The sequence below is a fragment of the Nothoprocta perdicaria genome, unplaced genomic scaffold (assembly GCF_003342845.1).
Source record: "Nothoprocta perdicaria isolate Ctin4 unplaced genomic scaffold, notPer1 scaffold_308, whole genome shotgun sequence".
NCBI classification, from domain to species: domain Eukaryota; kingdom Metazoa; phylum Chordata; class Aves; order Tinamiformes; family Tinamidae; genus Nothoprocta; species Nothoprocta perdicaria.
The window spans coordinates 354,063-381,968 of NW_020455542.1; the positions used below are offsets into that span (position 1 = coordinate 354,063).

General features: G+C 42.7%; 1 protein-coding gene and 1 long non-coding RNA gene across 3 annotated transcripts in view; one reads left to right on the plus strand and one right to left on the minus strand.

Moving 5' to 3' along the window:
- Positions 1–27,906, plus strand: part of ANTXR2 (ANTXR cell adhesion molecule 2) — a 101,403-nt gene that overhangs the window by 65,207 nt on the left and 8,290 nt on the right. The gene's annotated exons all lie outside the window — the stretch shown is intronic.
- The window catches only part of LOC112950095, a 73,252-nt gene that overhangs the window by 3,587 nt on the left and 41,759 nt on the right, over positions 1–27,906 (minus strand). The window lies entirely within an intron of this gene.

Consider the following 27,906-nt stretch of genomic DNA (forward strand, 5'->3'; position numbering starts at 1 on the left):
TGACAATTCCCTGAGCTTAACTAAAGAAAGCCATGCAGTCAAAAGAATGGTACAGAAGGCAACCAGTGTTGGGGAAAAAAGTGCTTTGAAAGGGGTATCCCAGCGGACAAGAAATGCTGCAGAAACACTGATCTCCTGAAAGTACAATGAATAATTCTGTAAGTATTCTGTGTATTTGCAGTTGGAGGACAAGAACATGGTGCAGGCTCTGTAACAAAATTGCTAATCTTTCTTAAATCCCGCTATTTATAAGAGTAGATTTTGGCAATCAAAACACTAAAAATCTATCCATTTTAAGTAACTATTGATAATTTTCTTGCACATTTCTTCCTGTTGCTCAATATTCCTGGAGTAATAAAGCAAAGAAAAAGGTTTTTCTTTTTAAGAAAAAGCGTGCCAAATGCAGCATTCAGAGGAAGAATGGAGGCAACTTGTGTTGCAGGCAGGGTAATGACCCATGAAAAAGTGGCCTCCACAACAAAGACTGCTTTAGTTAGGAAGTAGCAGGAATAGTTATAATTTGGATCTTTCTACAATAATGCTACTTCATTTACTTCTGGCTGCTACACCTTTAAAAAGCTTTACTCTAAATCACCATGTTTACTTTGGAAACTTATTTATCATTAAGCTGTTTCAAATCTACTAGAATCATTCAGCTTCCTGTTTCTGACACACTTAAGAGACCTAGTAGCAAACTATTTCCTCTGAGTGAGACATCAGCTTATTCTCAGTAAACTGCCCTCAGATGGCATGACAGATCAGGTGCTGTGACACTGCAGAACTCTGCTGAAGAGCCAGGCTGTGCCAGCTTACGTTTGCTGAGGATCTAGCCCAGCAGATGAGCATCAACTCACAGGGAGATGTACAAGGATTATCTGAAGAATCAGAATTGTTCCTCCCAGTTTAATAGGGACACTCTCCTTAGATCACTTTCTCTCTTGCCACTGGCACTCTGCAGCCTCTTGCCCTGCATGGCATCAATAAGATGTGCTTCAGATTGTTCTAGTGTTCCTCTTTGTCCCCCTTTGGTACCCCACTCAAAAAAGTGTCCCTTGCTCTCCTGCATAATATACAGAGCTTGTCACTGGACTGTGAATTTTCTACCTGCTCAGCATCTGCTATGGACTGCAGAGCAATGAAAGTGAAGAATGTGTTATCAAAGAAAACAGAAAGCCAGGAGAAGAGCTCAAAGAAATTGGATTAATGCTATAGAAACAGCGTGCCAGAACACTATTTTTGCAACATACACCATAAAAATGATGTATGGGAATTAGAGTAGCTAAAGGGAAGAAGTTACCTTTGAGAGGATGAGCGGTAACTAGTATTTAGATTATTTTTTTCGGTGAACGGGATAAACTTTAATACTGTTGTAAAGGAAAAAAGGCTGTGATTTATTTAGGACAAGTGTTGGAAGGAACGGAATGATAAGGTACAGTGCCAGAAATAGGGAGCCATGCTCTGTGTGTGGTTGTGCAATACTGACCTTCTAGTTGTTGTGTTTGCAAGTTATTTACTATTTGCATGGATGAAACATATTACACATAGCAAACTTATAGTAAGTCTACATGCTAAATAGCACAGCACAGTTTAACAAGTAAATTGAGTGTCTAATAGTAATGTAGATGAAATAGTAACTGAACAGGCTAAAGACTGTTACTCAAGCTCTGTTTTGAGGGGGTTGTGACCATAAAGCCAGGTAGTTTCTGTAAAAATTGCTGGGTATAGAAGGCTTTTTTGAACCACTGAGAAATCAGACATCTGTTCAGTCTAAATTTCCCAGGAAGACGTTGGCCAGCATCTAGGTTATGGATAAACAGAGGCCAGAAGCATGTCAGTAATCCTCACTGAATAAAACAAAAAGAAAACTTGTACGGAAGAATAATCACGTGACCCACAGCTCACTAAGAATGTAATTTCTGTGTCGCTTAGTTTTATATCTTCAAAGAAAAATCTTACTCATAAGTGCTAGGTACAGATCCCTTGCTGTATCCCCTGTGGACTTAAGCCAGTAAACAGATGAGCAGTAACGTGTGTGCATGGTGAGACATGCACACACATGCGCGCACCCCGGAAGCACTGTCAGGGGAAGCAGGAGTCACAGTTGCTGTTTGTTTTTATTGCTTAGGAACCTGGTGGCTCCAGTTTGCAGAAGAATTCACCACTGAATTCAAGTCCTTGATCAAGTAATTGAAATGTAGGCAGGAAGTATCAAAGCAGAGAGTGCTTTTTCTTCCCCCTCTCCCCCACCTTTTCCACGTTGCCAGCTAATGCCGAGGGTGGCCCAGTTTGAGGGCTGCATGCAGCGCAGTCAAGACGCTTTGATTGTGGACGGAACTCCTCCGAGTCATAAATTTTTCAGCTGGCAAGCCGGGAGGTTAGGGCAGCTTGTACAGGTGTGAGCTAGCAGGTTGTCGCCGACATCTGTTTAGAGCAGAGGCACAGGTCCTCAGCAGCCTGCAGCGAGGCTGCTGGATTGTCAGCAGATGTAGTTAAGAGTGGCAGAACAGTTTTGGTCTCACATTTGCCGCCTGGGGGCTGAAACACTAAAGGTAGAGTGGGGGTGGCCACAGCTGCGCTCCCAAACATGCCTCAGGCACAAATAAAGAGATCTAATATAGTTTGACTCTGTTGTGGTGGGGAGATGGGGACAGAGAGCCACTTCAGAGACAACTTAACGCTGCAACATCTGCCGCCAAGTTTCCAGGGAGTGACAGGGGACAGCAGGTACAGATCGAAGTCCCCACATAAACAGCCTCCATTAAGCCATGAACTCTTTTGAAGGGCTCCCATCAAACATAGAGGAGTCTGCATCAGTAGATTGTTTTGTTTTCAAAGCAATGTTTTGTTTTCTGCACTAATAAGATAATTTATAAATGATGCATCACCAGGCATTCATACTCTCATTTACAGTTTCTTCCCTTTTTCATTAAAAGCGTAAAGAAGAATAAAGCACGGAGCTTTTCAGGTTGTTTCATAAAGCCCTTAGCTCTCTGAGGGTGTCACAGCTTGATCTGAGGTTAGGGTGACCTGCAGACCACTGTGGTTGAGGCGGGAAGCAGGGCTGAATGCAAGTGCTGTCCCTGTGGCTCACAGAGGACTGGCTGCCATTGCCTCTGTGCTGAAACTATTCTCACTTTCACCAAGTTTGTTACTGCAGGAGAAAGAAACTTGGCACGGGTTTACAGCATGAGCACTTGGGCCCTCTTCTTTTATCTATTTTTTTTTTTGTTATGCGCAGATTGGCATCTGAAGTTAAGACAGAAAATATGAAACCATTAGCTCAGACTGCCAATTGTGGAGCACCATAATAACTGTTACAAGTCTTGGCTCCAAGTGCACCCGACACTGCACTGTCCAGCTCCTTGCACTGTCCAAAGGAAACCTCAGTATTCTGGAAAAAGAACTACATAACTGCAGTTTCTAGGAGTACCGTAACTTTCAGCTCCACAAAATGCTGTAACAGGGTTCAACAAACAGCTGTCAAATACTCTCTCTGCTATCCTGGAGAGCATTACAGTTCTTTCTTTCTTCACTCATGCTACATAAAGAAGCAAACGTTTCATTTGGCAGTCAGTTTTTGTCAATAACTGTTCATTTCATTGAGCAGGAATCAAAAGAGAAAAAAGCACATTTGTTTTCTTAATTCCTCAAAGCATCCTTTTATGGAGTGGACTGCAGCAAAAGCAATTACATTTAATCACTACCTGGCTTCCAAGCTTTGGAGAGAGGGCAGTGTGTATGTAACCAAGCTCAGTCATAAAACGCAACTCCCAACTTGGGTATGGTCTTTATGTACAGTGTAGTTTATGTTCATGTGGAATGTCTCATTAGTCCAGTTTACAGAAAGACTGACTACCTTCAAGGAAAAGCCAGAAAGCTGACAGGTTAATTCAGATGCTGCTCTCAAGAAGAGATGTGACAGCTTTCACTGTCTTGTGTGTCCAGATTTATGAACTAGTCCTATGCTCTTAACCAGATTAGTTCCTTTTCCATTAACTGCCAAAAGTAGGGCAGCTGTCCGAGCGGCTGGTTGCAAATTCGATAATGTCGGCCGTGTTAATCTGAAGGCTTTGCAGATAGAGAAGGCAGCAGATAACAGGATTAAAGTTGCACAACCCAGGGTTTTCACAGCCCGAGATGCGGGTGTAGGGGGATAGAGAATGACTTCTGTCATTAATCTTAATTGATTGCCAAGAGGTTTTAATCTGGGTTATTAATTAGGAAGGTCCTTAACACACTGTCTACACATCAACATCAGATGCTCTTTTGGGACTTTGGGGACATATGGCCTATCTTATATTTACATTCACACAATTTACACACACATATATATATTTCTGTATAAAGTACGCACACACACATATATACATATGTATCGTGTGTGCACGCCAATAGCTGTAGAGGCATTTGTATGCACAGAGGCATCACACTTCCTTGGAAAAATTTGACGAAAATGAAGAAGCACAGTGCACACAGGCTACACTTACATAATAATAAACATGCATATCTCCATATATGTTGATCTGTATGTGTATCTGTATTTATTATATATGCTGTTTATCTAGATTATTTTTTAAATGGAAATTTGCAAATTCGTGTTACATTTATGTTCAACAAAAGACTAGCACAGAATCACAGAATGGCTGAGGTTGGAAGGGACCTCTAAAGATCATCCAGTCCAACTCCCCTGCTCAAGCAGAGGCAGGTTGCTATGTGCCCGTGGCCATACAAACACATACAAATCTCAAAAACAAACATTTTCATTTTATCTTTCACAATTTCTTTGAGTAAAAAAAGCCTTCACTTTTTTCTTTTTTTCCCCTTTTTATTTGTAAATAAATTACTGTAGGACAGCCAGAATGGATAGACATATACCTATCCACAGCTACGGTGTAACTATGTAATAAATCCCAGTAACACTCCTTTGATGCTTACCGAATGCACGAGGAAGGAGGAAATGCAGGAGGAAATATTAAATTATGGATTGAGTATATAAACCAGGCAAGAAGAGAAAGTGCTGTGACGGAGTCCTGCCTTTGGAATTTTGTGTAGATTCAGGCTGCACTATAAATTTCTACAGGTCTTTCATTTACTTAGAGATTATTTACAAGATTAATAAGATGGTTAAAAAAGGAGGCCTCTTGTGTTAAGGTGTGTGCCAGTGCCAGTGGAAGCTGTGTTTCTTGCTGCGGGTGCCAGGCCGTGCTGTGTCCAGCTTTACAAAGGAGGATACAAGTCCTGTAAGGTATCGAACATTTAGTTAGCAAAACCTGCTCTTGAAGTGTTCCCAGCAAACAAGAATTGTTTGCCATGTTTTGGTCTAGAGAGAAAGGTACAGCTGCCAGGTTTAGGGAGGGGAGAAATTTGGTTTAGTAGCAGGGAGGACTCTCAGACAAGTGACTACCACAAAGATGAAAACATTTTTGCCTGGGAAAGAGATGGAAAGCCATTGTTTGCTCACTTAAAGCCAGACCTTGCAAAGCAGCAGTAGGCATCTGTATCAAAGGAGATGCGCATCAAACAATCAGAAACATCTTTCATAATTCCTTTCCTGGGTAACGTGCTGCCTTTTCAAACTATAATCAGCAAGTTTTGTTCAGTTTCCGCAAAAAACTGTCTGCCACAGAAATGTAACTACTGTAATACCACACAGAAACATCCCATAAAAAAACGTATTTGCCAAAGATACCTGTGAATCACAGATAAGAGGAATTAAAACTATCTGAAATCCCCTGTAGGTAACACACACAGTAAGAGTGAATGAATATGACAATTCGTTGTTAGGGCTGGACAGTGGGGAGGAAAAGAAAAAAAATGTTTGAAAAATTAGATTTATTCTTTCTAATTTTCAGGTACTTTCATAATTCAAAATGGTCCATAAGGAACTATAGGTCCACTAAGAAGAATAAACAAAAATTTAAACTCTTGAGTATTTAATACAGTAACTTATAGTAACTTGAATTATTTGCAAATGACTGAGTTTTCATACTCAATAATATATTTTCTGAACAGCTGAGCTTTAATGTCTTTATGGGTTGCTTTCAAGTAAGAAATACTTACGATCTTCAGCGATATGTATATTTTGTACAAAGGAGAAAATTCTACCTAGCAAAAGAAGCGATTGTGCTGCATGTTGCCAGAGGCCAGTATATTTTTAAGTTCTAGATGACATCCCTCCATAAATTAGAATGTCTCAATATATTTGAGTTTTGTGCCCCAACAGAGTGACATGATGGTATGTCCTCATCCTTAACATTTAATTTTAATATTGAATATGCTGCTTTTTGATGGCTTGTGTCACAGACTTCATGTAATTTAAACACCGTCTTAAAAAAATTAATTCAATTACGAGTGATGGAGTTATTAATGCTGCTTCATGTCACAAAATATATATGGATACATATGATTCTGTTCCTTTCAAGTCACTCTAAAATGAATTTTGCAACTTCTGATAACTCTGGTGGACAAATGGTAAATGAAAATCAATCACTTCAATTTAAATGGGCTTCGCTCACGATCTTTAATCTTAAACAGCCGCTGTCGGACAGCTAACCAGATGATAAGTAACAGTTTCACTGACCTACAGCCTTTGAATGTTTAACATAACCCTCTAAGGACAGTATTCAATTACCATTGCATTACTTATACTCTAGGGCCCAGGATTTTTCACATGTAAGGACTGCTTTATTTTTGATGCACATTTCTATCCACACTCTCCCACAATGTTAGCTTAATTTTACTACTTACTCCTGTAATCCATACTTTGCGATTCAAATCAGTTGGATCAAATTAAAGAGCATTAGATATTCCTGGAATTTGTTACAATGTTGTTTTGCAATCGAAACAACAGAACTCCTTTAATGGTTTGAAATATAAATTTCTTCGCTGGATTCAAAATATTACTGTCTGATTTGAAGAAGGTAAATGCAGGTGGGAAGTGCAGGGCAGCAGTAGAACATTTTATATTATTCTGTGCCGAAGTAGATGGAGGATATTTTATGTTGTATTATAGGAGAGCATAAAATCTGCTAAAAGTTGCAATGGTTGTAAAATGATGGCCAGGTATCTTTAGGGACCTGGAGAAAATGATCCCAGAGGAAAGTTAGTTGATGACTCATGGCTGAAAATTTTTGTAAGAGCCTAAAGGAGTGTGATACCCACTGAAATTCCGCGGGAATTTAGTACGTGTCTTCGGTGTGCCACTTAAATTATGAAGTCTAAATGCCTGACACTAATCCTTACTGCATCTTCTCTGTGAAGTTTAAATAAAGGACAGTTAAACTGTCATCTACCTACAACGAACACACAAGTGAACTCAGGTAGGTATTAGTGCAGAATTAGAGCACTTGTCCTTGCCTGCCTCCTGCAAGCAACACGGTATTGAAAGCTTCCTGACTCCATCTCAGTTGCTCCCCAAAGAGGCTGCCCTGGTGATGAGGTTTAGGGAGCATTTTAGTGCTTCACTCACTTCAGAGCCTGTGTCCCTGCTCTACTAAAATGAAGCGAATAGGGATTTAGCCACGGAGTACTAAAGACGAGAGCATGCCTGCAAGAGAGCTCTTATTCCATGACTCCAATAAGAGAAAGAGAGAAGAAGGGGGCTGGCAGTGAAAGAAAGAACAAATTTCAGTAAGGTTGGCCTTGCCAGTGCGTACCAATGACTTGCACGTGCAGCTGGCTGTTGGTAGCTACCTGCCTGTTACAGATTTGCAAGCCTTCAAAGCTGGCAAGAAAGAGTAGCGGAGAAGAGTCACCATACATTTTCCCTCGGAAGTCCTTCTCACACTTAGCATTTGCTTTTCTCATTGACAGGCATTTAAAAGCATTCAGACTTACCAAAGTGAAATCCAGTTTATCCTTTTTTTCTTTTCCCCTCCAAATCAATTGTATGGCTTCAGGTTCAAATCTCTCCATGAAGTTTTGGGTCACTCTCTGGGGACTTGACCCTGGGAGTATTGAGGCCAGTTGCATCGACTTAGCACATCTCCCAGTCAGGACCAAATCAATAAACAGCACAAAGCCATCAAGCTTGGAATAGCATTTTTTTTTGCCATTTTGTGTTTTAAATTCTTGCCAAGTATAGCATATTTTTACTGAATAAAAGCCAGTTTATCTTTGCCAGATAATTACAACTTTAGCTCAGATTTGCATTTTGACTTATAAAGGCTTGAGAGGTCTGGGTCATAAGGATACGAAAAATCCCCATCTTTCCTGCCATATTTTTCCTCTAGTTCAGCTCCCCGAGCCTGTCCAGACCCAGGCTGTTCACAATGAGGCTAGGTGAAGTTGAACCTTGATGACAGATCCCTAGCAATAGCATTTGCCTCCCACACGAGATTTGCAGAGTACAGACGTGATGATTTGTGATACGGCCTGCAAAAACCAAAGGCTGATATGAGGAGCAGTGAAGATAAGTGGTCTTCAGCTGCACTGGTTGTACGGTACACTGCAGTCACTGATTTACAGGGAGGTCCCTCGTTAAAGCTGAAGTTTCTGGCTAATTGTGGCTACTCTGGGCTTGGATCTGTAGTGGCTTACGCTCTGTTTATACTCAGCAGTGATTACGATTTGTAAATGTGGCACTGAAGAACACCTTTGATTTAGGCCTGCCATAAATTTGGGTTGAATATATTTGAATAGTTCAAAAGAAGCTACTTGGAAAAAAAAGATCTTCCCCCTCCCCCCCAATTTATATTTCCTATGCTGATTATAATCAAAGGGCTTTTCTTAAAAGAGAGTCAGCCACATGCTCAGTTGGTGCTCCATGAATACTCTCTTAGGTATGTTTACTGCATTTTTTTATGTCGGTCTTTCCTGATTTATAAAACTATAAATGTTTTGCTTAGGGGGAAAAATAGGATTTGGCTTAGAAAAACTCATGAGAAAACCAGTATTCTAAATCTCGGTAGGGGGCAAATACTGTTTGAGGAGAACGTGCTTTACTGATACACATTTTCATGAAGGAAAAGTAGAGAAATTTGCCCCAAATCTGCTTGTATATTCCAGTAGGTGGTTCCTACTGGAATTTGCAGAATTGTTGGATGGATGAGAACTGTCCCCTTGAGTATGGATTGTGAGACCAGGTCTCTTAAAGGTCTTCATAAACCCCATGGCTGTAATTGGTAATACCACTGAGATGCTGCTGATAGCTGGGATGCTTGTGGGCATTACCATGATTTGAGGGTTTTAAACTATTGGGCCTACTCATGCAGAACCTCATTTCTGAATTTGTCAGAAGAAATGCTAAATAGGAGGGTCAGTACAAAAGAGAAACAGGAGGATGTAAGCTGTCCTAATACCTCTCATAAAGTGTATGTCAGCAGTCCCGATCAATAAGCAAGACAGACCTGTTTGCTTTATTGAACCTGCCGTGAGTTTACACCGCAGTCCCCTCTCCCAGCACCTCTGCTCATCACCTCTGGGCCGTGATGTGTCCCTAGAGGAGACTGCAGTCACTGTGGGAGACACTAAAAGCACAAGGGTAAAGCCAGGCAGTGGAGGGTGCCCCCCTTCTCCCTTCCTGCCCGGGCTGGTTAGGGAGTGCATAGATCTACACTTGAAAGTTTTCATCTGACGTCTCTTTTGGTCTGCAGTCTGGTCCATTGTCTCCACCAAGATCATGACACAGAACCAAATGCTGCTGATTAGGGTGGAGGTATGAAATACGCTCCAGAAAAAGCAGGAGGAAGATCTAAGGGAAATGGAAAACGTGTCTTTGAACTAGCTATGTTTTGATTTCCTCTTGGCACTTCCCAGCAGCTGCGCCACTAAATGCAGCGTGGCTGCTCTGGGCAAAGCAGCAGGGCTTCCCCAGAGTGACAGTGGTGGTAATTAAGACACAAGAGATGGGGGAAGCAGGTTTCTAAGGGCTGCAGTACTGGAGGAGGAGGACACAATAAAGAATGACACTAGTGATGGCACCTGACGTTTCTGCAGAGATGATGTGAACACCAACTAATGAAGGCAAAACCGTTTGGAGGGTGGGGGCAGGAAGGGAGGCCCTCAGCGAGCTCTGTGAGCGGCGCTTACTGACTCAGGCAGGAGCCGTCGCCTTTGCCTGCAGCGGGTCAAACAGGAGGGAAGCTCTAAAGCAGAGACAAGGACATTTGGTCAAAGAGGCGCAACAAAAGGAGTGTTTTTGTCCCCAGAGCTCTGTTAAGTGCAGTTCAATGTCATACTATGTCACACCAGTGGTCTGATACCCCCCCAACATTATTCACCACTCCTTGTGATCTTACTGCTTAACAGAATCAACTAGTCAGTAAAAAAAAAAGAGATAGAAATTTTTAAAATTAAGAGGTTTCTTCCTGTAACACAACACCAAGGTGCAGTACTATGGTGACAAGTCTTGCAGAGAGGCTTACCCCATACACTCAATATTTGCCATGGAGCTAAAGGCGCAGAGATCAAATCCAAGTCCAATAAAAAGTCTACATGTATTTATAAAAGACACATAGCACTTAGCTGCAGAGTATCACGTCATGGCAGGCTTTATGCTTAGGCTGTGCTAAGCACTGCTTAACATTATTCATATCTGCTGCAGTAGGGCTACGCCGTGTCCCTTCAGCCCTCCTCGGAGACATGATCATGGCAAGAGTAGCCAGCCCACCTGGGAGAGGGACAGCTGCCAGGGCTGACTGCAGCCCCTGTCAGCAGCAATGACCTGCAGTTGACACCTCATCTCAGTCGCCCTCGTTCAGAGTACAAGTACTGCATCAAAATAATTACTGCCTGTCACCCCCTATTTCCCAGGATTTCTCCTGTTAGTCGGCCCGGACATACAAGTGACATGTGACTGAGTACTAAACTAATGTTGACAGACTCTCTCTGTGTCTGGACTGCATACATGCACGCACAGACCCACACTAAACATACATACACACACAGACCCACACACATACATTTCATCTGTATGTTCCCTGGATAGCAAAAACATTCAGTGTCCTTAGCACGCACACACTCCTCACTGAAGAGCAAGATTAACAACTGTCAAGGGCATTTTAGTGGAGGACTCTTAGGAAATTCTGAAGAGATGGCACTGATCTGAGTTCCTCCATCCCTTTTATTCCTTGGAGCTAACACTCCTGGACTACGCACAGCTTTGTGTGGAGCAGACCATGTGGTATTGGCAGGTCAGGTGTACGGGGAGAAAGAACTTAAAGCAGGACAGGTATGGCCAGTGTTCTCACTGCACCTTTGCAACACTTTGCAATCAACCTGACAGACATGGATACAGTTTTTTGTTTGGCTGCTGGACCAGCTGCTAGATCTGTATCGGGGAAAGGGATGCTCACAGGGAACACAACAAGTTCAGTAAAAAGTGCTGTCATGGCTGGCCCTTGCAGAGAGTCAACACTACGCTAATCCTAACTGATGAGTCCTTAAAAAAGAGACTCCTTCCTCTTCACCTCTTCAGAACAGCAAGATAGAAAGGGACAAAGAGGACAAAACTATCATGGTTTCTGTGGTTTGAATCCTGATTCTGATGAACAAACAGCCGCCTGCCACTACTGCATCCAATGCAGACCTCAGTCAAACAATTGCATGGTCTGGGAGGAACTTCGGATAACCTGTCTTTTTCAGTAAATGCTTGGATACAATTTATTTGTGGTTCTGTCAAGCATCACTTTCACTGGAGATCCTCTGAAAGTGAAGCTTGTTTGGCAGTACGAAGTGACTGCTGAAAGAAAGCACAGTAATAGTGACAGCAAATCGTGTTCTGTATTCACGGAAACTTTCAGGTTAGGATATGTCTCTCCCATTGTGGTTCACTGTCTATCTAGTGGAGCCTGCGGTAACAGATATTTTACTATTGTTTAGTAATGCATCTATGATAGGACCTGTACATGCAGTAGCGAAAGCAACTGGGGATTTCCTCTCTTCTTGTTCAGAGGTGATTACAGAATTTGTATTTGGATGACTTCTGTTCTCAGGCCAGTAATAAAATAACGATCATTGGTAGCAGAAGAGATGCTGAATCTCCTTTTGGCATAAGTGCGTGCAACTCTGTTATATCAGTGGTGAGGTTAGTCCTATGCATTTTAAAGTTTGGCAGATGATTTTTTTCCAGCCATGCTACTCAAGTGTCTTTTAAGTGGTTTGTAAGTTTGTGAAGAACTTGCCTTAAAGCACTCCTTGGGAAGCAATTATCAGTAGATATTAATTATTGAACATTCCTATACCTTCTGGAAAAGTTGTATCATCCCTGGCAAGTGACCTTGTTAGAAGAGGGAGAGAGAAAGAGACACACAGTGCCTCCTGAGATCAAGTGGAATGATGCGTATCAAGAGAAGACACTAAAGATTTATTGTCTGTGGCAAAAGAAACACAGATCTCTGCTTGTGCTGTAAGTGTTTTTGACATCATACACCATAAAGAATGATTGGATACCCTAAGTTGAAAGGTCCCTTCACTGAAGGAAAATAATAGATGCTTTCATGTAGCTATTTGTATTAAGAGTGTTGATTGCTTAGCTCTTTAGTCTTACTGGTCCTGGGAATTTGATGGTTCCTGTATTAAGGTAGGTTCATGTTAAAAAGTAAGGTAGGTTCATCATAAAAAAGAAACTGAAAATATATCAACTTCAGGTAGAAAGAAATTTAAGCACAGAATAGGTTTTCTATGTTGATTTTTATGAGGCTTATATTTAGCAAACAAAACCCATACTGCTGTAGCCTTTCACAGTTGATAGAATTGAAGACACTGGTTAACCTGAGAAGTCATTACATTACTCACATGGAGAGTATGAAGCATGTTGTGATGCTTCATGTGTTATTTATTACACTTGCAAGATTCCTCCAAACTCTGGCAGCTTATAAAGAAGCTGAAGGTTGATGGGGTTTTTGCAGCCTGTAGGTTGAGCTAGGTAACTTTTCTCCTTAAAGAATTTCAACAGATTCTTACATGCCAGCTTTCTCACTTCTACTAATGGTGGTTTAAAACTTTATATAAGCAATTCAGGAGCTGCCATCGAGTACTATGGTGAATACGAGGTACACTTAATAACGAGTTGTGCTTGCTATTTCGATGTGTTCCTAAAGGTAGAAAAACTCCTCTTCCTTCCTCTCCCCAGTCTTCCATATTTTGCTTTTACACTATGATTATCCCTCTTAACTTCCAATGCAACAGGTAACTTCTCATCCTTATCTGCATTTTCTCCAGAAGATGAGGGGATAGCTCTCCAAATTAATAATGCTGCTTAATGCTGGTTAATAATTACTCATTTCAGTGCAACACAATGTATTTGCAACAAGAAGATCTTTTTTAGTTAAAACATGATGATTCAATTGCATTTTCCTTGTGCCTGTTGAACTCCAACACGCTAGATCCCATTCTCTTGATTCTTAGCCTTTATGCGACTTAATAGAAGCATGATGGCTTCATTGTAGTACCTCGGAAAGTCCATAACAAGTATAGAATCACAACAGCCTGTTAATCCCATGATATGAAGGGGTGTGTGTGGAATGGTAAGACAGCTCTGTGATACAAAGGTGAAAACCTAAGACAACGTGAAAAACTGTGAGGGCTGAGAACCTAGTGCTGCCAGTCTACCCGGCAGCTGGGAATGACCATCAGCCGAGCTCTAGTTTGTAGCCCTGGTGAACACTGAGATCACTAAGGAAGCGAATGAGCTTTAAAGAGCATTTAAGACAACAATACAAAGTCTTACCTAAGTGAGGCCTTTAAAAAGCCCGATGAAAGCATAGCAAGAACACTGCAATTGCTAATAATCCATGTACAGCATGATCTTTAACCATTTAGAAAGGAAAAAAAACCCCCAAAACTCAATGGTAAAAAATACACACACAAGGAAACGCGTGACTGCATGCTTAGGGTGCTTGGAAGTCGAACTGCCAGGCGGGGCCCCAAAGCCTGGGCAGAAACAGGAAAGCAAGAGGTGGCAGAGTGGAAGACAGGAAAGATTTTGGCAGCAGTGGTAGATCTGCTTAATGTGCTTACGAGCTTAGCAGCCTACTGAAATTAAACTGCAAATGTAGCCCATATTGTGCCAAATCGTAAGTTTGCCCCACTCACGTGAACTCCCTTTTTGAGCTACCACTTTTTCTTGCCTTCCCTACAATTACAAAAATGTAAAACTGTCCTTTATTTCCTGGAGGAAAGTATTTTAAACTCGCCATTTACTGGGGACAAAAGGTTGAAGAAGACAGATGAGTGTGGAGATTTTTTGTATATATTTATATACATTTCCTTTCCTCTCTCTCTTCATTGAAATGTGATATAGTAAAATTCTGAACTTTTTTCTCCTACTGCAGCATTTTTTAATGTTCAGGTGATATAATAATTTTTTTAATGATTGTAATAGGAGTAATTATTCTTGCATAGTGCTCAATATATTAAGCATCCTGAATAACAAAGAAGTAGCCCTTAAAATAAAGCATCACTTCCTCTCCTTTTAAACTCTGTGTTAATTCCTCTGAAGGGATATGATCTAAAACTGAAAATCTAATATGGAAAGCATAAGAAAAAGATTTGTTTCAAAAGCTTCCAGACCTTCTGATGCTCTTTGTAATGCTCTAAGGTCTAGGGCATGAATGAGTAACAGTAGATTGGTATAAAGATTCCCCTTGAATGCCGGAGCTAAAACCCAGGTAATTTCTTAGCAGCAGGTCTGCCTGCTGCTTGCACACAGCCACTAACACGCTCAATCTCTTGTGGTCTTCCCAAAGCCATTCTGGGTAGGTCCTTGTTGGTGGTCACACTTGCCACTATTTAGTGCAAGTTCTTACTGTGTTTAGAGCACTATATTAAACTAGAACAAGCTAATGTGCATTTTAAGTGCTAATATAATGCATTTATGTGCTAATATAATTGGTTTTTATAAAACTACCTTGTGTAGAATTCAGACATGTAGTACAGGACTCATTACCTGCTCTCTTTCTTATTTAGCTCTTAAACAAAAGCTGGCCTCCTGGTACACATCAGCTTGGCTTATGAAGCTCTCCTGATATGGGCCTGGTGAGCTTTAGCAGACGTATTTGTGATGAGCTTTTTCTTCTGGTGCATCCCCATGTGCTCCCTCCGTCCATTATTTCTCCTGCTTTCTCCTCTTCCCGGCCTTTTTGCAAACTGCCACCTGCATAGCAGTCACTTCACGATAGACAGAAATGCTTGAGGAAAGCAGAGGTGCCTTTTGAAGAGCCCACCTTGGTGTGACCCAAGGACAGGAGACAAAATCCCACCTGGGACTCGCACCACCTCCCATGGTCTCATATACACGAAGGCATCATGTCTGAGTGGGCTCAAAATCAGGTGACAGATAAATTTCTCCTCTTGAGGACTTCTCATCATTTTATATTATAGCTATTATGGAGGAGAATAGGTACTGTATTTTCTTATTGTCACTACCAAGTCTGCAGTGATTTACTTTCATGCTTTGTAATGGAATTAAAATCTTAATTAAGCTTATGCCACTTTTTTTTTTCCTTTCTGATTAGCTATAGCCAAATCAGTTGTCTGTGGGAGGAAATAAGAAAAAAGATAAAGAGCAGAAACATTTTTTCCCTTGTCTGTATTTGTACTAGCAAAGCCTTAATCAGAAAATCCTGTCAGAGATACCAAAGTGGTTTTTTTTCCCTTTTTTCTTTTCCTTGTTTTCTTTTTTCTTTTCCTAATGCTAAGAATTATTCTCCCTGAAAACCTTAGGCTACCCAGTTATATCCTGTATCTTCTATCCAGAGGATTCTCAGTAAAGTTCAGTCTGGCTCTGCTGAGCCTGAGAGGGCCGTTTGGTGGCCTGTACCTTGTGGAGGCTAAAGGCAGACAAGAAGCCCAAGAGAAAGGTTTTTCCTTTAACAAATACGACATCCATAAGGAGGCAGAGCACCATGCTGCAAGACCGATACCCAACCGGACATAACCTACGCTTAAAATGACTGAGCAAGAGGTGCCATGTAGGTGAGGACTGGCTGTATTAGGGCGCAGGGATAACACAGTGCCACCGCCCTTTTCTCTCCTCTAGATACACACCTTGTTCCTCACTTGCCCTCAGAAACTGCTGAGAAGCCATAATGTGTTTGTGGTGAGGAGAAACCAGTCACCTGCACACCTCCTTGACACACCGTGTGGCTACTTCACCCTTTTTACACACAAATTCAGGGAGCTCCTGGCACACTTTCATTTACCAGCAGAGAAAATGAGAAGGATGAGCACAGTCAGTCCTGAAGAAGAATGGGGAACCATGGACTAAAATAACATCCGCCCTCCTTATTTCAAATGCTTGAAACTGCTTTGGTATGGAACTTGGAGCCAGCTGAAAAGCCACCAGCCTGTGTCACTGCTGAATGTAGTGTGCTCTGAGACTTGTTCTCCACCACCGACCACCTTGTGAGCTTGTGAGCTTCTTCACCTGGGCTCTCACCGCACTGCGGACGCAGTCAGGAATGTGCTACTCTCCAGGAAACCTCAGACAGAAGTGTCTGTAGCCAGGGCTTCCTGTTGGGAACTCCCCATCAGGCTTTCTGAGACACCTGGAGATGACACGTTGTAGCAATGAGTTTTTGATGCCTAAAATAAATACTGCTTCCATTTAAAGCAAGAAATTGCAGGAAATCAATGGGGAGCTAGTAGAGGATGCCTGGTTGAGGCTGCTTTGGTCTGTGCCAGTCCAAAAATGCCTGTCTGGGTTTTGCAGGAGCAACCGCAAGCTGCCCCGCTGCGGTTGCAAGGGTGAGCTCAGCAGGATCTTGCCCTGCGCTCCTGCCAAGGGTGTCATATCTCGTGCCCGCTCATGTTGCACCCACAGCAAGTGTTAAAAAGATTACAAAGCTTCCTCCTAGCAAATTAAAAGTCTGGGCTAAGCTCTCCTAAAATCTCAAATGCTGCCATCAGTGAAGTCTTTTGGCAATGCGTTAGTTTTGCCTGGTCTTCTTTTGGTGCTACCCATTCCTTGCAGTCCTGCTTGTACTCATCCTTGACCCTCAAAGATTGCAGTTTTGTGGGAAAAAAATGGAAGCTATCTTTTGGGAGATGATAGCAAAGTTAATGTACTTGTTTGAAGGGCACCAATTCCTTCCAGCCTTGCTTGAATTCACCAAGCTTTTGATGAGATTTATGGTGGTTTTGGGGTTGGATTTCAGTGAAAGATCAACTTCAAAGTTTCCCCTATTAGGCAACTTTAAAAATTCTACTTCTTACAAAACTCATCCTCTACAGTTTCATTAACATTTATATAATATTATATAATAAGCTACTAATGAAGCCTTCATTCATGAGTGTAAGGAAGAAACTCTTAAACCCTCCTAAGTGCTTGTTCCATGGCTTTCCCTATGGAAACCTGAGTTACTCCTAATTAAGTTACTTTCACTTAAATCAGCTGTTTACTGAGAAGCTTTCTTCAAAGAGCCTCTCTTGCAGTCATAACTAAAAACACTTCCTTCCATATTACCCTCATCGTTTGAGTTTAATCTGCACTATCCTATGGGAAAGCAGCAGTTCTGGCATGTGATTGTTTTAGCGTCCAAGTGGCAGACTCTGCGACACACGAGCCCATCGCCCGCCTGACAGCTTACCCCAATTAGGGCTGACACTCTGTCCTTAACTCATCCTCTTGTGCCCAGGTATTGCAGCACATATGGTACGTAACATTATGTGCTCATCGGAGACCTCTGCTGTACCTTTGCATGAAAGAGAAATGAAGGAAGAGAGGCAGGACGATTCTGGCCTGATTCTAACTTGGTTTTAGATCAGAGGATGGGCACTGGCTTTGTGGAGATACTCCACACGCCCAGGTGTGCATGAAAGAGAAGTGTCCATCCCCATAAATGTAGCCTAGACTGAAGGAGAATGCAATTCCTATGAGCAAATCTGATTATTTTAGTGCAATATGACAGGACCGAGATTTTCCAAGAAGCTTATGGGATGCAAAGCACTCCAGTGGGACTTGGAGACTTAAATTTCTTCTGTAAATCTCTCGCTTAACATTTGTGTGTTGACATTTTCTACTTAAGGGGCCTTTTGGAATCTTTTGCATTAATTTATAATGCTATAATAGTTAAGTTGCAGGCACTGTAGGAAACTGTTTATTTTAAAAAAGACTCCACTTTGAAATTGGATTTGGTCCAGTACAGAGAGTGACCACATACAATTTATTATGTCACTTTTTCCTTTTATCGTTTTGATAGATTTAACAGATGCAGGGCATTTCCTAACGAATTTTCACCCAAGTCTTTATATTTTACACGTTTTAATGAGGCATTATATAACAGTGTCAATGTTTTGTACATGGGGAACACAATCTTCCTATGCTGAAATGGTACCTTAATGTAGCCCTGTTGATTTTAACAGGATTAGTCAAGACAAAATATACCTCGCTGATGGCAGCTTCCATTCAGATTAGCTGAAATATTTTGTTCATATTTTTCTCTGAGTTTCCACCTTTAGAAGCTGTGGGAGCCCAAGGCTTGGGCTGTTCTTTGCGCATTACAAGGGAGCCTGGCCCTTTGCTTCTTCGTTAGCGTTCAGCCGCAGAGGAAGCTGCGCAGGAGTTCCCGTCCCGTGAAGACGGGAGGATTCAAGTGTTTTGCATCGTGTGTTTTCTTAATTTGGGCATAAGCAATGGTAGTTTATTGGCACTGGGCTTACATCCTGTGGAATTCTGAAACTCTGAAACCTCAAATACTCTGCCTACGTGTCACTGGAGGTAAGAGTTTTTTAAAAATTCCGGATAGAAAAGCGAAGTGAGGCTTACTAGGAGATTTTTTTCAGTAAAGTCTTACCTACACAAAAGACAGACGGTCTTTATTACATCTGTTCAGCTAGTACAACATACACTACATACTGTATGTATCGTACTGTATGCCCTATATGGACATGCCTGCATCATTTTAAGTGTTTAAAAATGATGCAGCTTAAATCAATCCTTAACTAGCTGCAGCTAAATAAATATAAGCCGTATTTAAGACTGTTCACGCAGCAACCTTTACTCATTTTACTACACTTGTTTGTAATCTGAGTTGTGCTAGTAATTACAATAATTAAACCTGTATTTTATTTTAGTAAGAATGCTTTTATTTATAAGTTCATAATTTAATATTATGAGCTTTTGTCTTATTACGGCTTCACCTAGAAATCGCTTTCATCCCCAACAGTGATAGGATTTTAAAAAGCACCAATCTAGCCATGTTCTAATTAAATTCACGCGTAAGTATGTGTGCATGTGTGTGTCTCCAGCTTTAGAAGATAATTGTGCACACCTCATTGCTTTTTACTTCTAAATGTTGCTGTGGCCATTTACCAGGTAATTTCTGAAGACAAGTTCTAAATTACCAGTAATATCATAAAGTTTAAAATATTCATACCTAGCTAGTGGATGAATGGGCATTTCCTCCTCCTCCTCTTGCAAACAGAGGCAAATTAAACATTCATGAAAAATACTTAAAACAAGGCGGGGGGAAAAGAATGGGCTTTGAGGCCCTCTCAGGCAGAAAATTTTCAGTTTACTCTTCTGTACAATAAACAAGTTGTCACCATAGCAACAGCCACAGAGCTTCTTTTTTTTATGTAACAGACCACAATTCTTTGCTTAATTCACCCGGTAAATTTACCTTAAGTTCTTACCTTGATTTTAAGGTACTGCACCATCTCCCTGTTGCTAATAAGGAGCTTATATAGTGACTTTTAATTTCTTTTTACTAATGACAATCTTTCAACTCTTTAGCCAGCTGTGTTGAAATAGAAAGTCAGGATGACCCTCATTTCTTCTAAATTTCTCCAAACTTTCTCCTCCTGTTGGTACTTCTAAGAGCCTTTTCATGCTGGGAGCAGCAAGGGAGCTGGGAGCACAGGGCTGCCCCGAGACATGTTACCTGCACCCTTGCAGCAGCGCCGAGCACTGCTGTTCTCAGCGGGCACCCACATCTGTGCACGGCGTGCGTGTGTTGGTGAGTGCCTATAAGGCCTGACCTTAGAGCTGCTGCAGATAAACTCGGCAGCAGCCACAGATATAAAGGGCATGGGGGGAGAGCAGAGGCCTGGGCCATGCAGAAAGGCTGTGCACATCAGAGCAGCTCTTCTCCATGGCCTCAGCTAGCCAGGACAGTCCGGCGGCTCTCCTAATGAGAGATGGCTCCAGCCCCAGTGCTGTAGGAAGGCACTGGAGCAGAGCTGTCTCCCAGACAGCAGAAGGCAGCCCCGAGGTGGAGCTGCTCCTTCGGTGCAACCTCCACGTGCAGGTAGCTCACTCCGAGCGTGGACACGGCTGTGCCCAGACATGGCACTTGGCGGCTGCTGCCACCCTCCCTGCCACCCTCAACATGCCAGCGCTCACATTACCCACACTCATGCTGCTTGCTAGCAGGGTTTTTTCCATATTTCAGTACTGCAAGATGGATCCCACCTAAGTGGCTGGGCTAGAATCAAACTGAGCACTTCTGCTCTGCATTTAGCTCGCTGGGTAACGGAAAGGTCCTTCCATGCACAGAAGCAGATGAGCAGGAGAACAGAGATGTCAGAGAAAAGGGCATTCAGGCCAGCAGGCAGGAAGCCACACGTATGTCAGAGACAGGTCATTTTAAATTCATGTAACTGCAATTTTTTGGCAGTTCAAGTATTTTTCAAAGATTTAATGTCTGCATCCCTAAAATAAATGGACAGAGTGCCTTCCTTCACTGCAGAGCTGACAACCAGCTCACCAACTGTGCATGGCGATACGTAGCTCTAAGCTCTGACAAGCCTTATATATGTGTTGCAAATGAAGAGCCACATGTTCACTGTCTCCACACCTCTTAAAAGTTAAGTTTCATGTTCTGAAATTGTCTTCAAGGGTGGGCTTTTTTTTCCTTTTTTTTTTTCCTCCCCATGTGTTAAAAAAAAACCACAGAAGCTTTTGATAATGAAGCAAACATATTTCTGTGGTGTAGGCTATTTTTTTTCAGTCTGCTGCTAGTTTTTAAATATAAAGTATAGCATATGTTTAACACAGAACATATGGAAAGAAAGAAAAAGCAAATCTTGAATTCCAAACATAGTATTCTCAGTAGAAAAGATACCACAGTGTGAAAGTGGTCACCCAGAACAAAAAGAAAAAATATATTTATTATATATAAATATTTATAAAACCAGCTCTAGTTCTTCTTTTATTTTTGCTCATGTAAATCGGAATTAAGAGTCCTGCCGACGACACGAAGTGTAAAGAGAAGAAGGCGAACACATATTTGCAGATGTAGCAGATCAAAAAGAGCTTCTGTTGCCTTTCTACCTTCCCTGCTGCTAGCTCCCCGTGCCCCAAGCCCTTCAGGCTCCAGGGAAGGGGTCCAAGGGCACGAGGTGCCCCACGTGGCCCAGCTGGGAAGGGGCACCCAGCGCTGAGGACGGGAGGGATGTGAGGCCAGCGCCTCGCACGTGCCGCCGCCTGCGGAATCTGCCCCGTGGCTGCGGATCCCACGGGTCTGGCAAGAGCCCCTCTTAGAGGCCAAGAGTCTCCCTGCCAGCTGCCACACCAGCACCAGCACCAAGAGACAGCCCGGGGAGATAATGAGTACGCTTTGCAACTGGGGAGCACCAATAGTAAAGCTTTGGATTGGGCAAAATCCTCCTGTTTCTCAGGAATCTTGGAGGAGGATTAGCATGCTGCTGCTTAGCATCACTCTCAGACTTCTATAGGGACTATGTTTTGTTTATAATGACACAGCAGAAAGCAACCATTAAAAAACTAACAACAAAACAAAGTATTTGCTTCAGCCCTTATACACAGGAATGAAACAGTAACAGTTATTTCCCACCATTTTTTCCCAATCAGATAATTCAGAGTGAAATATAACTCCAGCACAGTGACACCTGCATTCCTATATTCATTCAACATTGCAAGTAAGATTCAATATCAATACTGGTTGATCAATTAAAAGCACCACCAAGTCCACACTCTTTTCAACCAAACTGAAATGCAAAATGCAAAACACAATGCAAAAGAACCATCTCCAGCTCATAACAATCACTCACATTCCAGCAGTTTCTTTCCTTCAAGGCTTGCCAGCATATCTCCCCCCGAGAAAATGAGGGCATGGGAGAGTTTGCTTGGATACCATGACATAATGAAACGGCTCCTATTTAGGAAGACTCGGAAAGGACAAGCAGATTTCAGCAGCAGCTGAAGTGAGGGACATCAATGCAGGTGTTCGTGCTCACAAGGGTGTCTTTTTCCCGGAGCACCATTAGCACCAGCAGCATCCTTACTGCCTCCCCTCCCCATGCTTCTCTTTTCTTTCTCTTTTTTTTCCCCTTTTCTTTTTTTGAGTGCACTTCCAGATAAATGCCAGTCATTTGGCCAGGGCTAACTCACAGAAGGTACAGCAGGCACAGATGGTACTAATGCATAAATGTAATCTAGCAAAAGGATGCCAACACCAACCCAGAAAAGGTTCCAAATAACTGCAGTGCACTTACAGGGATACAGTGATTGGCAAGGTGAAAGCTGAGATTTGCAAGAGCTTACTGTTCCCAAATCAACAATAGAAATTCTACAACAAATGAGCATATTTATTTATTAATTTATAAAATGCACTTAATACCGAGATCTCTAGGCACATGTATAATAAGCGCTCACCAAAACCCAAATTCATTATACAAATTATACTGATCAAAGTTAAAAAAAAGGGAAAAGTAGATATTGAAAAGCAGTGCAAAAATACTCATTCCCCAACACTGCTCCAGAAGGCTCCTTCGAGGAAGGACAGGCAGCACAGAGGTGCTTAAAGGCAGGAGGTCTGGAGAGTGGGAAAGCACTGTCAGAAGCAAATCCCGTGTGGATTGCACGGCAAACCAAATGTATCTGGTCCTTTCTCAGGATTCACAACATAAAAAGACCCTACCAAAGCCTTTTTTTTCCTCCCCAGTAGCACCTGGTAACGTGCCCTTAGGAAAAATGTACAGGGAAGGAGAAACACAGTCTGAACACATGGGACACTTTTCCTAGCTTCTGGAGAACGTCAGCATCTCCACTAACTAGATTCATGGCAGTCATTTCCAGTGAGGAAAAAGTGTTTGAGAATAGGCACCTTACCCCAAGTACCTCTCCCAGGCCACAAGAGGAAGGAAAAGAGAGCAACTCCAGAGGAACATGAGCACCATGTTTGTGCAGCGCACACAACCCCGAGCCTGCCAGCACAACTTGTGATGGGCCAACTGCTCGCCTCTCCTGAAAGGGAGACCGTGACAGACACCACACTGTCATAATACAGTCTGAGGACCAGCTTCTGATCTTATTTCCATGAGTTTTACACTACTGACTTTAAAGGAACTATTCCTGATTTTCAGCAAGAGACATGAGACCAAAAGCAAGACCTAAATGTGAACACGAGCTGATAATCATGACACTACTGTGTCCAAGTGAAATAGCTTGCGAGATGGACGTATGGAGTACTGCTGGCCATCAAGATAACCAAGGACAAAAGTCTTCCCAAATTACAGACCAGGGGCCCCACACAAACCCACTGCAGGCTTTTTTGGTCATGAAAACAGAATCCTCTTCTTCCAGCTGTCTATTTTCAGAGGGAGCCCAACTCAATTCAATATTAACTCTCCAGTGTCTTCAAAGAAAAATAAAGCAAAACAAAACAAAACAAAGCCAGGTCAGAAGTAATACCAAGAGCAGTAACACTTAATTAATAATACAGCTAAATATGCCTGAAATACATTTCACATATATCTTTGTAAATCAAGACCAAGCCAGACTAACAGAGATATGGGAAGGATGTCCAAATATCTGTGAAATTTATGATTACTACTCCATCTGAACTAAACCAAAAGCTTCAAGATGTGCGGCGGCCTTTACTCTGCAGGAAGGAGGGCTGACTCCTTCATGTGGGTGCTGCAACAGGGAAGCTGCCGTGGGCTGAGGGATGGGGAAGGAGCTTGGCCTTCGGGTCCATTACTGGGCCCGGTCAATGATGTCATTAATGCCACATGAGTTCCCCCTGCCCAGGCTCCAGCTATCAGACAGCCCTGTAAAGTCTCCGTGTTGCAAAGTGACAGCTGGATCACAGTGGCATCTAGAGGGCTGTTTCACACAGTATCAGTGCAGGCATTTGTGCGGCAGAGTGAGAATCCTGCTGTGGCCCTGGCTTCCCAACCACAGAACCATCTCAGTCTGCACAGTTGGAGCTGGGAGAGTTCCACCCCGGTGCTCTGCTGGGGGATTTCTAGCCTTCCCCCCAAGATCATTTATCTAAACCCCACATACCTTCTGTATATTTTCATAAAGATTCACAGTTTTCTTTGGAATTTCTTAAGATTTTTTTTTCCCCACAGTAATTGCATAATACTAGAAATTATTTATATAGCTGGTTCACTGTGCTGTATAACTGGGCACCTTCCCTCTTTACAAAACATACGCAAATGCCAGCCAGAGGCTGCAAAAGCAGCCGGGTTAGCCTTTTAGCTGGTGGATGAGTTCCATGCTGCTTGTGGGCTGTGTGCCGCCAACGTGACCCTTGGATGACTGACTGAATGGCTGAGGTACTTGATGATTTTAGAGTATGTGGTTCCTATGTACATGAGCCATCTGAAGATGAAGGGGTCTCTTCAGAAAAGACCATGTAGAGAAGTAAATCGAGAGGAGGAGGCTGGGAAGCATTTCTAGAGACAGGACATTTTAGGAGAGGCTTGAAGGAAACCTTCCTCTTATGCTCTGGTTGGGCTCAGAAATTTCCACATATGGCAGCAATCTCTCCCCCCTGCCTTGCTCCACCTAGAACCCTGAAATCCTATGCTCAGCTTTCTGTCTTCAGGAGAGGGGCCCTTACCCATGACAGCTCAGCTTGTAAGTTGCGGAATCACAGGAGAGGAAATGGCCTGTTCAGCGCCCGCCTTTGGTCAGCACCGCGGGAGGTGTGTTCGGACAGTGGCCAGGACAGAGATCACTTTCCCTCTGGCGGTGAGAATTAAGTCAGCCTGCTTTCCAAGGCATAATTGAATCCGAAGCAAAGAGCCCTCCATTGGCAGGCACTTGCAACGGGAACGCAATAATGTGCCCTTCAGAAAAGAAGGGTCAAACCTTCCCAGGCCTTGGTGTATTTTCATGGAGGCAGCAGTGCTCCAAGGGAGGGAGCTCACTGCTGAGGGGTGCACAGAGAGCGCAGGCAGCCTCCCTCCGAAGGATCTGCAAGGGAGAAACGGGCCCTCTCCAGGCCATTTCCGCAGCCTGGCCTTTTGCATAAGCAATGCTTGCCTTGTTTGAGGAAAACAACAAACTCCTGCCCTCTAGAGACAGGAGACCTCCAGCTCTGCTGAATAAAATATTTGCCACAACCTCCTTTTGAAGCAGATGCTACAAATGCATACAGTTTTATTCTCCCCTAAGGCCCACACAACCAGCTCAGCAGCTCATCGCCCTCTCTTCTCCCAGACCTGGAAGGCCAACTCGCAGGAGAAGCAGCTTGTCATAACCACTCTTTTTCAAGGCAATAGATTATTTGGAGAACTGCTGAATAAAGCAGTCACAGAGAACATGGTGAAAGAAGATAAATCCCTCCCTTCTACATTGCCAAAACCTGTCCGAGCAGGAAAGCAAATGCTGACACTGTAGCGGGCACCTCTTCCTTTCCTTCCCTTCCCCGGCTGCCTGTGTACCGCTACAATTCTTGTCCTTCTCTGAAAACAGGTCAGGGCAGGAACTGTCTCATCTCCTGCTAGAAACTACAGAGCAATGAGCACTCAGAGGCACGAGCACACAGTACAGATCAGAAGAATAAGCCCAGCTCACTCGCTGCTAGTGCTATGCAGTCCCTCTGGCGCAGCCCCACATTCCCCGAGGATTTCGCTGCCACTAGCTGGAGGCAGACAGAGCCTTTCAGATTCTTGTGTGGAGGTTTGCATTGGAATTTCTAGGGTGGAAAAATACATTTGAAAGTCTACCCCTGGATCTTTGGTCTCAAATACCGAGAGTTTTGGCAGCAGCATTCCTTTCAGTGCCATGCAGCATATTGAGCCACAAAATCTTTTCGGGCCTGTTTTTCACAAGGTTACACCACTGGCAAGCATGCACTTTGAAGAATTTATTCACTGTAGCAACTGTGCCGAAATGTCCATATGTCCAGTTACAAAATAAGCGTTATTAGTGGGATGAAAAGCTGTTCATAATAGCATTTTCCCAAAGCTGCCTGTGTACTAAAAGTACTACAGATAATACCCCTGAATCCAAGTATTTTCATTTACATCTGAGCGAAGTGGGTACAAAGTGGACACGGAGCCCTGGCAGATTAGAAGAGCAGCACTTCATAGTGCACATGTCTGCTCTGTACCGGAGAATGTTTGCTCTAGTCCAGCACCCCATTTCCACATGACATTTCCCCCCACACATGCCCAAGTCACAGGCACTTAAAAAAAATAATTGCCCCCAAACCCAGAATTTAGCAAATTTGCTGGAGAGCAATTGACTGCTGAATCAGGACCATGCCAAATATAAGATGTAAATGGGTTTAAGGTACCTAAGGGCTTCTCTCCCCAAATTAATGTTTACTACATAACATTTATATGAAGATAACAGCTTGAGGTAGATGGCTACAAGTGAGATGCATAATTTCCATCGTGAAATATTTTTCTGACAAAGCAGTTATAGACTCTTGGCCATGCATTATGCATTTTATATATTTAGGGAGCATCTTTAAAATATCTACTTTGAACCTATTACTGGCAATTTTTTCTGTTGGTCTGTTCTCTTAGTGCAGAAGGATGGGAACTAGCGTTTAAATGAAATTGGTCCTGTCCTTCTTTTCTGCCCTTTACTCTTCCTTTCCCTTCCTCTTGCTCCCTTAACCCAAAGCAGGACCAGGGGATGACAAGTGAGTGTGAAGTTAGACTCTGCTTATTGAGGCAGCTGTCACTGAGCAGGCACATTATCGGCTCAGCACTCAGATGCTCCCTGGTTTCATCCTGAAACTCTATTTCTTTAGATTCATACGTGTGACTTTTGAAAGCTGACCTACCGTAGTGCTAAATGGCTTAGAGAGACCATAACATTCACATGCACACACACTAAAGAGGCTAGATTACATAAATAAGAGGATAATAAACAAGTTATATGCCCCTCCCGTTATCTCAAATAACTGGATAAAGAATGCTAGAGTGAAAAAAAAAAATCCACTTTAGGGAAAAATATACAGCACCAGTCATCTCTATCTTGTTTCCCTGTTATATGGCTGTTCTTTTAGATGGATTTTGAATTCACCCAGCATTATTCTCAGGGTTCAGAGCTTATCTTGGTCAGACCTTTAAGCCATCGATTAAATAATTTGTGGGAAAAAAAAAAGTCTTGGTTGATGAGCAGCCCTAGAAATGATCCTGATGTCTGCATCAGTAGCAATGTATTCTGTAGTAATAATGCCAGGTCGTCATCATTCCTACGAGAGATTCAGTGCTGATGTGTTCTGTGAAAAACGATGCTCCTAGCAGTCTCCTAGCCATCTTTCCCAGGTACTAAAAATCTACCACCTCAGCATGGGTCATAGACACTGAGTGGACCTTTCTGCTTGCAGCTTGCCCAACTGCCTTGTGCAGGGCATTAAGACAGCAGTTGGTGAGCATGCAGCCACCAAGACAGGTTGTGGGTTGCCTTTGGTGGGTAATAATGCAACATGTGCAAGAGGAGGAAACTCTTTAACAACTTCAAATAGTTTTGATTTACATAAAATAAACATGTTTGTAGCAACACACATCTGCAAAGATGAGGTTTTAGCACTAAGAACTTGGCAACAGAGTATAGGTTTCTGTTGACAAAAGCGTAAAGCAAATGGAGATTCCTTCATTTCTGAGGCACGGGATTGCCTCTTTGTCAGGGACAAGGAGGGAGAGGGAGACACAGGGAGAAGTGTCAGCGTAAACCCCTGAATGCTGCTTAGTGCTGTGCGGGACACTGCTGTTTAGCAGTCCCTCTCCAAGTAAAATGTAAATTTATGT